Raw genomic sequence first — 10,000 nt, 5'->3', positions numbered from 1 at the left:
ACAGGTCTGACACAAGCATAGAATTGGAGCGCCGCCTCTAATAAGCCAAAGGTGCATCCTGACGTGACAAATCTGATCATGTCACAAGCATTCACTTACTATAATCACTATCAACGAACCTGCCGCCCCCGCCCCCCCCTACACCTTTCCTTACAACAACGTGTAACCTAACCTAACCTAACCTATGTTGTACCTTAACCTAACCTATGTTGTACCTTAACCTAACCTATGTTGTACCTTAACCTAACCTATGTTGTGCCTTAACCTAACCTATGTTGTGCCTTAACCTAACCTATGTTGTGCCTTAACCTAACCTATGTTGTGCCTTAACCTAACCTATGTTGTGCCTTAACCTAACCTATGTTGTGCCTTAACCTAACCTATGTTGTGCCTTAACCTAACCTATGTTGTGCCTTAACCTAACCTATGTTGTGCCTTAACCTAACCTATGTTGTGCCTTAACCTAACCTATGTTGTGCCTTAACCTAACCCATGTTGTGCCTTAACCTAACCCATGTTGTGCCTTAACCTAACCCATGTTGTGCCTTAACCTAACCCATGTTGTGCCTTAACCTAACCCATGTTGTGCCTTAACCTAACCCATGTTGTGCCTTAACCTAACCCATGTTGTGCCTTAACCTAACCCATGTTGTGCCTTAACCTAACCCATGTTGTGCCTTAACCTAACCCATGTTGTGCCTTAACCTAACCCATGTTGTGCCTTAACCTAACCCATGTTGTGCCTTAACCTAACCCATGTTGTGCCTTAACCTAACCCATGTTGTGCCTTAACCTAACCCATGTTGTGCCTTAACCTAACCCATGTTGTGCCTTAACCTAACCCATGTTGTGCCTTAACCTAACCCATGTTGTGCCTTAACCTAACCCATGTTGTGCCTTAACCTAACCCATGTTGTGCCTTAACCTAACCCATGTTGTGCCTTAACCTAACCCATGTTGTGCCTTAACCTAACCCATGTCGTGCCTTAACCTAACCCATGTCGTGCCTTAACCTAACCCATGTCGTGCCTTAACCTAACCCATGTCGTGCCTTAACCTAACCCATGTCGTGCCTTAACCTAACCCATGTCGTGCCTTAACCTAACCCATGTCGTGCCTTAACCTAACCCACGTTGTGCCTTAACCTAACCCACGTTGTGCCTTAACCTAACCCACGTTGTGCCCTAACGTAACCCACGTTGTCCCCTAACGTAACCCACGTTGTCGCCTAACGTAACCCACGTTGTCGCCTAAACCTGCTCTGTAATTGTTATACGACTCGTTCAATTAGTGTAGTGTTGCCCACCCGCAACCCTCGCAATATAGTTCGCTACTCGCACTCCCCGCTCCCCTGTGTATCGCTTCATGTTAAACACCTTGCAAGTCTTGCTCACTTTCCACATGCTCCTGCTGTACACTGTAATGTGGATGGCAGCAGGACGTACATGCCGCCCCTCCCCACGTCCCCACCTTGCCCCCTGCCTTCGCAAGCTGGTTGGTGAGAACTTTGCATGTTCAATGCCCTCCGCATGCGACGTACTCAGGCTACGTTGTGGTGCGGCCTGTGTCAACTGTCCGCTAATGTCGTACGCGTAAACCACAATCTGTACTGCACATTCGTCCTTATGTACTGAATGATACATCGTGGCACATGTGTGACCGTACAACGACTGCGCCCAAAAACGGCGGACCATACAGTGCAAATATTGTGCACGCAGCTACGTGTCGTCTCCCTATGAGAGCTGGATTGCAGTGTGGTACGCCATAGAGACGTGTGGGAGGAACGGACGCCGTGGATGGCGATCAGCATGAGCTGTCTGTTGATGTATTCGGACCTAGTCGTCTCTCCTCACACACCGTGATGGCATGGTGCACCGCGTTCCATATCTGCGACATGCTACAGAGGCCGGTTGACAGTCGTTCGAGCAATGGACATCGCATACGTACGGGGGCCACCTTCCACGTATTGTCTAGGCGTGCACATTTTGTTGCGTGTATGTGGGCAGACGTAGTGTGGCGTGACACCTGACACAGGCATGCAATAATCGTGGAAGTTGCAAATGGCGATGGACGCCTGCGTTTTCTGGTGAAGTTACGCAAATGAACAAATGGTAACCTGTTGTGGTGCGGTTGTTCTCGCTAGGGGTGAATCGGTGATGGCGACGATAGGTTGAGGTACTAACCGGTTGTTCCAGCGATACCCACCATGCCGACGAAACTGAACGGCATCTGGGTGTGAAGCGATACGCGGCGGTGGCTGGGTGGGACCGTCCCCGGCCGGTGAGGGGGCGCCTCCCGGCGTGCTGGCCGCGCGGTGCGTGGGCGCACGCGCTACAGCCGGCTGGTGGGGGCGGCCAGTGGCAGGCGCGCCGGCCGACGGACGCGGCAGGCGTCGCAGCTGCGCGCCGGCGCACCCTGCGCGCGGCGCCGTGCGGCCAAAGTAGGTCCTCGCGGGCCCGGTGCGAAGCGCGGTGGACATCTTCAGTGTGCTGGTCCGATTGAGGACTGTGTGCGTTGAGGATGCGCCGCCGCCCGGCGCTCGGCGCCGCGACGCCGTCTGCTGCTCGGTCGCCCCAGCGGTTCTCGCTGGTGGTTTGTATCGCAGCTGTGCGGATGTGTTGGCGCGTGCGCTGTGCTGGGAGAGTTCGCTTCGGCACCCAAGTGGGGCTTTTGTCCTTCTGTGGCGCTGGCGTTGGAGCTGCCGGTCACCGTAGGTGGCGCGTGTTGTCTCCCGCCGGCAATGCCACGACAGCACGCTCCCGGGCCTCTGTCGGCAGCGGCAAGCTCAGTTGGGAGCACGGGTGGTCGCACCGAAAGCGTCTACTCGCCTAACTCCGGGCGATTGCGCCTCTCTCGAACCCGACCAAGTACTTGGGACGGCGCTGCGCGCCGCCGGGACCTGAGAGGGTTTCGAGGTGTATTGTGCAGGGGAGCTCAGCCTCCTCCTGTTTGCAGAATGATTGAGCGGACGCTTGCGTGTTCGCGCGGGCCCCCGGGACACACTCCCGGGCGGCCGGCTGCTCAGCTCTAGTTGACGCAGCTCCCTGGTTGATCCTGCCAGTAGTCATATGCTTGTCTCAAAGATTAAGCCATGCATGTCTCAGTACAAGCCGCATTAAGGTGAAACCGCGAATGGCTCATTAAATCAGTTATGGTTCCTTAGATCGTACCCACGTTACTTGGATAACTGTGGTAATTCTAGAGCTAATACATGCAAACAGAGTCCTGTGGTCTGGCGTGAGGTCTGTCGCTTGACGGCGCGTTTCGGCGCGGGCCCGCCCGTTGCCGGCGCGCCGTAAGGCACGGAGGCTCGCACTGGGGCGTATCGCTTTCCAGTCGGGTGTGCCGCGGCCGTCCTCACAGGGGAAGCGAAGCGTCTCTCATAGCCTCTCCTTCCCAAGTGGCTCTTTCCGCCTTCCCGTGGTGCCAGATGTTAAGCTTGGCGTTCTGCCTTGCGACAAAAGGGAGAGCTGCGACCCAACCCGATGCGAAAGCGAAGGGTGCGTGGCACAGGGGGAGCTGTGTCAAGGGACCGAACACCAGTCCCTTTCTGTTCGCAGGGCACAGACCAGCAGGTGCTCTGCATGCCGGCGACCTCGTTTGTCGGCGTGGGATCGCGGCGCGAGTCGGCAAGGGTGCTTCGCCGCGCCCCTGGGTAACCGGGGCGTGTTCTGCCAAACCCAGGAGGTGGTGACATCGCCTGGGCTAGGTTAGATGGGCCCAGACCGCCGAACGACTGGGGGACCGACCCACCACCTGAGTAGGAGTGGGTCCTTGGCCTTCAGGTGGAAACTTGGGCTAGTAGGCGGCGAAGGGCGAGGGGTGCATCCGCCTCTCCGGAGTGCGGGGTGCACTTGCCGAGGAGCGTCGAGTGAAATCGTCGACGACGAGGCCTTCGACGGGGACCAGTGCGCTGGCAACGGCGCGCTGAACCCTGCAGCTCTGGAGTGCCCTTGACCTAGGGGCGAGGTCGGTGGGCGAGCTGCAAGAGTCCCCCCCCATGCCAGAGGAGCCGGTCCGGGGCAAGAGACGGGCTCCCAATCCTTTTTTCGCTTGTCTACAATATGGCCGAGTCAGAGACAAGCGATTCATGTGCGCCTTCGAGGGCTTCTTTGCTTACTGTTCCCTCCCCATCAGGGGGCACGGGGCAGACCGAGGAAAGTATCAGTGACAGGCATGCCAGGATTACACAATACCTGGAAGCCAATGTGAAAAATGGCAAGATCAGCCAGGCTGCGATCTTGACGTTAAAAAATGAACTCGCCTCCTGGGCTATTGCTCATGCGAAGCTTGAGGGGCGGGTTGAAGAACTGCAGAAAGAGAATGAAAGGCTGCGCAAGCAGCCAATAAAGTCATGGGCCAATGTAGTCGCTCAAACGACACCTAAGAGCCAAACTACTAGAGATACAATTGTAAAAGTATCACAAAGACCAGATACTGCTGTCTTTTTGCGACCATTACCCGGTCAAGACACAAAAAAAGTGCAGGAGATATTCACAACAACGATTAATCCTGTAAAGGATAAAATTAAAGTCAACAAAGTAAAAGCCACAAAGAACGTTGTGATAGTTGATGTGGCAACAGTAGATGACCGAAACAAGATACTTAACAACCAAAAACTGTGCAAAGCCGTTAAATGTGAACCCCCGAAAAAGAGAAATCCGCTTGTAATTATGTACGACATACCGGTCACATTTGAAAATAATGAACTTCAAGAAACAATTCGTAATCAAAATTTTGACGATATAAGTGCTGAGGACTTCAAAAATGAATTTAAACTTAAATTCAAAACAGGGCCAAGAGACAAAGACGTTGTACATCACGTAGCAGAAGTTTCTGGCCAGATGTGGAAAAAATTAACCTCAATGGGTAAGATTTACATTGGCTTCCACGCCATAAATGTGCGGGACTTCTTGGTGGTACCTCGCTGCCATAATTGCGGAGATCTTGATCATGTACACAAGTACTGTGAGAGGAAGTCGGCTTGCTCCAGGTGTGGAGAAGAAAATCACATCAGAAAAAACTGCAAAAATCCGGCAATTTGTATCCCATGTATAAAGAGAGGCAAAAAGACTTGCAATGCCTCCGGTCGCAACTGCCCGACGTACAGGATGCTTGAGCAGAGGCTAATATCAAGAACTGATTATGGCTGAGCCAAATACAGCACCCAGGATGCCTAAAAGAAAATCCCCATGCAAGAGGAGAAGGGATGCGGCAAGGGCAGCCCAATTCAAACGATTTCTTGCAGCACTTGCAGAAGGAGGTGATGGTAGAAAGAAAATGAAAGATGCGTGCGTCCAAACGGACTCACAAGAACAAGTGGCAGCCCCCTCTCCCTACTGCTGGGGATCGCAAACGCCAGGAAATCAGGCAACTCGCGACAGGCGTCCTGTAGCGGTGGGCCGACCGGCATTCGTTCAAGGGAGTCCTGTGCTGGAATTGCCGGTGCAGGTCAATACAGTTACTAGTACAAATACACAAATGAATAGCACCAATGTGAATACTGACTCGAGACAACCAAATGCTGTGAGAACGGCGGTTGATCCGGTCAGAATATATCCCAATCTCGAGCATTCCCTACAATTATCCCGTCTGGAGGAGCCGGCTGTCCTAACCACCGCACTGCGACATCTAGTGCGGGTAGGGCATAGATACGGGCGCAAGGTCACCTTCTCGGCCATGGAGGCTGTAGACAGGGTACAACTAAAGACAATGAATCTCCCCACTGACTTCGGCGCCCTGCGTGACCTAGTAAGAAAGGTGTTTGAGAGAAGAAATGAAACCTTTAATTTAGAGGAAATATATAATCAGTCTGTCCTATCCAATGGGAGAATAGCTTACGACTGGAGAAAAACCTTCCCAGAATCATATGTGCACACATATTTCCCATAGTTACAGAAATAAAGATAGGACAGCTAAACGCACACAATAGTAGACTGGTCATGCAGGAACTTCGGAGAGTGGTGGAGGAGAAGAGTCTTGATGTGCTCTGTTTGCAGGAGCCATACTCTCTTGCGGGGAACATAGCCTACGCTGCCATGAGCTGGCAAGTAGTAAGTTTTGGAGACGAGCCGAAAGCTACCATCATAATAATCAACAAGGCACTGCGGGCAACAGTGCTCTCACACCTCTCGGACGACCACTGCAATGTTATTGAACTGCAGTCACCAAATGGCGTCATATATTTAATAAATATGTACTTTCAGTACGGTACAGATATTGACCTGTACCTTGACCAACTTACGCAGGTGGCAACGGTGCTGAGGGGCAGAAAGGCAGTTGTGGTGGCGGACGTGAACGCCAAATCCCCCCTATGGCACAGTGGCACTCGAGATGAAAGGGGAAGCAAGCTGGAAGAGACTATTATGTCTCTACAACTCCTCATTGCCAACAGACCTGGAAACCCCCCCACCTACACAGGAGGGGGAGGGAATGGAACCAATATTGACATCACAATGATGACAGCCAATATCGCTGCCAATATACAAAACTGGACTGTTACTGACGGAGACACTACCAGCGATCACAACCTGATCACATTCACAATCACGGATCAGGAGCGCCACTGGGACATAGGGTGGGAGGTACAACTAAATTATAACAAGACCAACTGGGAGCGTCTTGCAGGAGAGTTTGACCCTCCGACATGGCCGGAAGATGACGATGACGTCAACAAACACGCCGAAGATCTGGTGGGCGCTATTACCAGGGCGGTAAAGGCTGCTGTACCAACCAGGAGGAGAGCCGTTGCGGCTTCTCCATCACCATGGTCTGCGGAACTAGGGCAGATGCGTCAGTCTGTCAGGAGGGCGAGGAGGTATTACCAGCGAAGTGTCGTCTGGGAAGAAAAACAAAGATGGCTGCAAACATACAGGGAAGCCAAAGAGCAGTTTCAGAAAGAACTGCGGACAGTCAGGCTGGAAAGCTGGAAAAAATATGTGCACAGCCAATTGGCTATTGATCCCTGGGGCACTCCCTACAAAATAGTAAGGGAAAAAATCAGGTCGCCAATGGTGCTCTCCACAATCAGGGATGGAAATCGGATGACTGGGTCTTGGCAGGAAACTGCTGAGGTCCTTCTCCACCAACTCCTCCCTGATGATGAAGAGGAAGAGGACACAGAAGAACAACGCCTAATTAGGCAGGCTCTGCAAGTAGACTATGAGAATAACATCATGGTGTACCCTTTCTCTGAAGAAGAAGTTGCAGCCCACATTAAATCGCTAAAGAAAGGAAAGGCCCCAGGACCAGACGGCATCATCGCGGAGGTGGTGCAGTACCTCGCTCCTCAACTAGTGACACCTTTAGCAAGAATTTACAATGAGGCCCTGCGCCTCAGAACATTCCCTAAAATCTGGAAGCGGGCCAACGTTGTAATCATCAAAAAGGGGCAAGACAAAGACCCTAAAGAAGCAAAATCTTACAGACCCATCTGTCTGTTGGACCTGTTGGGCAAACTGCTGGAGAAGTTACTGGCTGACAGACTGACAGCACACCGAGTGCTGTGCGGGATGAGTGACAGGCAATTCGGTTTTCGGCAGGGGCGATCTGCGTGTGACGCAATTGCCCTCGCATCCGAGGTCTGTGGGTCGTCTCCGCACAAGTACATAGTTGGCATCATGGTGGATATCAGTGGCGCCTTTGACAACCTGTGGTGGCCTTCGCTCTTCTCCTGCCTGCGGGAGAAGGAGTGTCCAGGGCCGCTATACGGCTGTCTCAGGAGCTATTGTATGGAAAGAGAGGTCTGGCTATCGTCCCCTAGCGAGCGAATTGGCAAGAAGATCACGAAGGGGTGTCCACAGGGCTCTGTCCTGGGGCCACTCTTTTGGGACATAAATATGGAGCCTCTTCTGGAGAGCTTGGAAAACAGTGTGGACGTGCTAGAGGCGATAGCTTACGCTGACGACCTCCTTCTGCTGGTTGGCGGCCGAAGTCGCGAGGACCTCGAACCCAAAATCAATAGGACATTATCAATTCTCACGCAGTGGTGCCAGACCACGAAAATGACCATTGCGCCTAACAAGTCTACATACCTATTACTGAAAGGCCAACTGGCCAGAAATCCAACAGTAAGAATCGAGGGCTCACCAGTGATTCGGCGTCGTGAGGCCCGGTATTTAGGGGTTATAATCGATGAAAGGTGGAATTTCGCCAAACATATAGAAACAGCAACACAAAAATCACTCGAAGCTCTAAACAACTTAATCACAATAGGACACAGTAGATTTCATCTCCCACCAGAACTCATTAAATTATATCACAATACCATTCTTGTCTCTATCATGGGTTACGGCTCCGGAGTGTGGGCACACAGGCTCACGAGGGTTGTGCCCGCTTTGTCTGTGAGGAGGGTGCAACGCAACATGCTTTTGCGCTCCATCGGAGCGTACAGAACATCTCCGGGAGGGGCACTACTAGTACTTATGGGGGTGTGTCCCCTGGATATCAAAATCCGGGAACAGGCAGCCTGGTACTGGGTTAAAAGAGGAGATGTAGATAAGACTGAAAGTATCTTGGGAGTGCGGGTGGGGGACAAGTTTGCCATTAAGAGGAGAGGAGAAGAGTTATGGCAAGAACTCTGGGATGCTGACACAACAGGCCGAAGGACTTACCAGCTGCTCCCAAATATTAAAGAACGTTTCCAACTATCGCATTTCCAGCCAAGTAAGGGAATGTTGCACTTCCTCACAGGACATGGACCGTATCCGGCATATCTATGCCGATTCGGGAAAAGGGCTACCCCCTCGTGTGACTGCGGAGCTGAATGGGGTACTCCGGACCACGTGATCTATGAGTGCCCCATATTCGATGATGTAGCCAGTGACCTAAGAAGCCAGTTGCCTCACAACAATACGTATCAATTAATCAGAGATCCCACCACATTCAACATAGTAAACCGCCTTGCCAGCGAGGTATCAGCAAAGGTCCTGCGGGAATATTTAAGGGAAAACACTTGAACAACCGGACATGACATAACTGAAGGCGACCCATCCCATTCCGCCGGGGCGTGGACTGGCCAATCGCCGTGACGGTAGGAATCCGCCACGCTCCGGAACAGGGGGAGGGAGCGCCAACACCCGGATTCGACAGTTGCGCACCGATCATGACTTAGCAATAGTCAGACCTAAGTAGATAGTAGATAGAAAATCTTAACTGAACTTGCAGCGATCTTCAAAAGGCCAGCCCAGTGCCAGGGGCATGCTCACTGGGATTAGCTCAGTGGGCACGGCCACACAGTAGGTTTATATAAACATCTGGCACGCCTGTAACGCTGCAGGAGGTAGACCTTAGATTAGTTAGCAAGAGTAAAAGTAGATCTTACCCAACAAAGAAACTAACTCTTATGTCCTGTAGCAAGTAAGTTTACTAACACTAGAATAGAAGTATAAATGCTGCTAATATTCAATAAAAATGTAATGTAGAGAATTAAGACCCACTAATGTATTAGGTGGTGGGTTAATATGTAAGAAATAATTTAATGGAATAAAGAATTTTTTTTTTTTTTTTTTTTTTTTTTTTTTAAAAAAAAAAAAAAACAAAAAAAAAAAAAAAAAAAAAAAAAAAAAAAAAAAAACAGAGTCCTGTAGCAAGTAAGTTTACTAACACTAGAATAGAAGTATAAATGCTGCTAATATTCAATAAAAATGTAATGTAGAGAATTAAGACCCACTAATGTATTAGGTGGTGGGTTAATATGTAAGAAATAATTTAATGGAATAAAGAATTTTTTTTTTTTTTTTTTTTAAAAAAAAAAAAAAACAGAGTCCCGACCAGAGATGGAAGGGACGCTTTTATTAGATCAAAACCAATCGGTCGGCTCGTCCGGTCCGTTTGCCTTGGTGACTCTGAATAACTTTGGGCTGATCGCACGGTCCTCGTACCGGCGACGCATCTTTCAAATGTCTGCCTTATCAACTGTCGATGGTAGGTTCTGCGCCTACCATGGTTGTAACGGGTAACGGGGAATCAGGGTTCGATTCCGGAGAGGGAGCCTGAGAAA

The sequence above is a fragment of the Schistocerca piceifrons genome, unplaced genomic scaffold, assembly GCF_021461385.2.
Source record: "Schistocerca piceifrons isolate TAMUIC-IGC-003096 unplaced genomic scaffold, iqSchPice1.1 HiC_scaffold_936, whole genome shotgun sequence".
In the NCBI taxonomy this organism is placed as follows: domain Eukaryota; kingdom Metazoa; phylum Arthropoda; class Insecta; order Orthoptera; family Acrididae; genus Schistocerca; species Schistocerca piceifrons.
Note: the sequence above shows the minus strand (reverse complement) of the source record.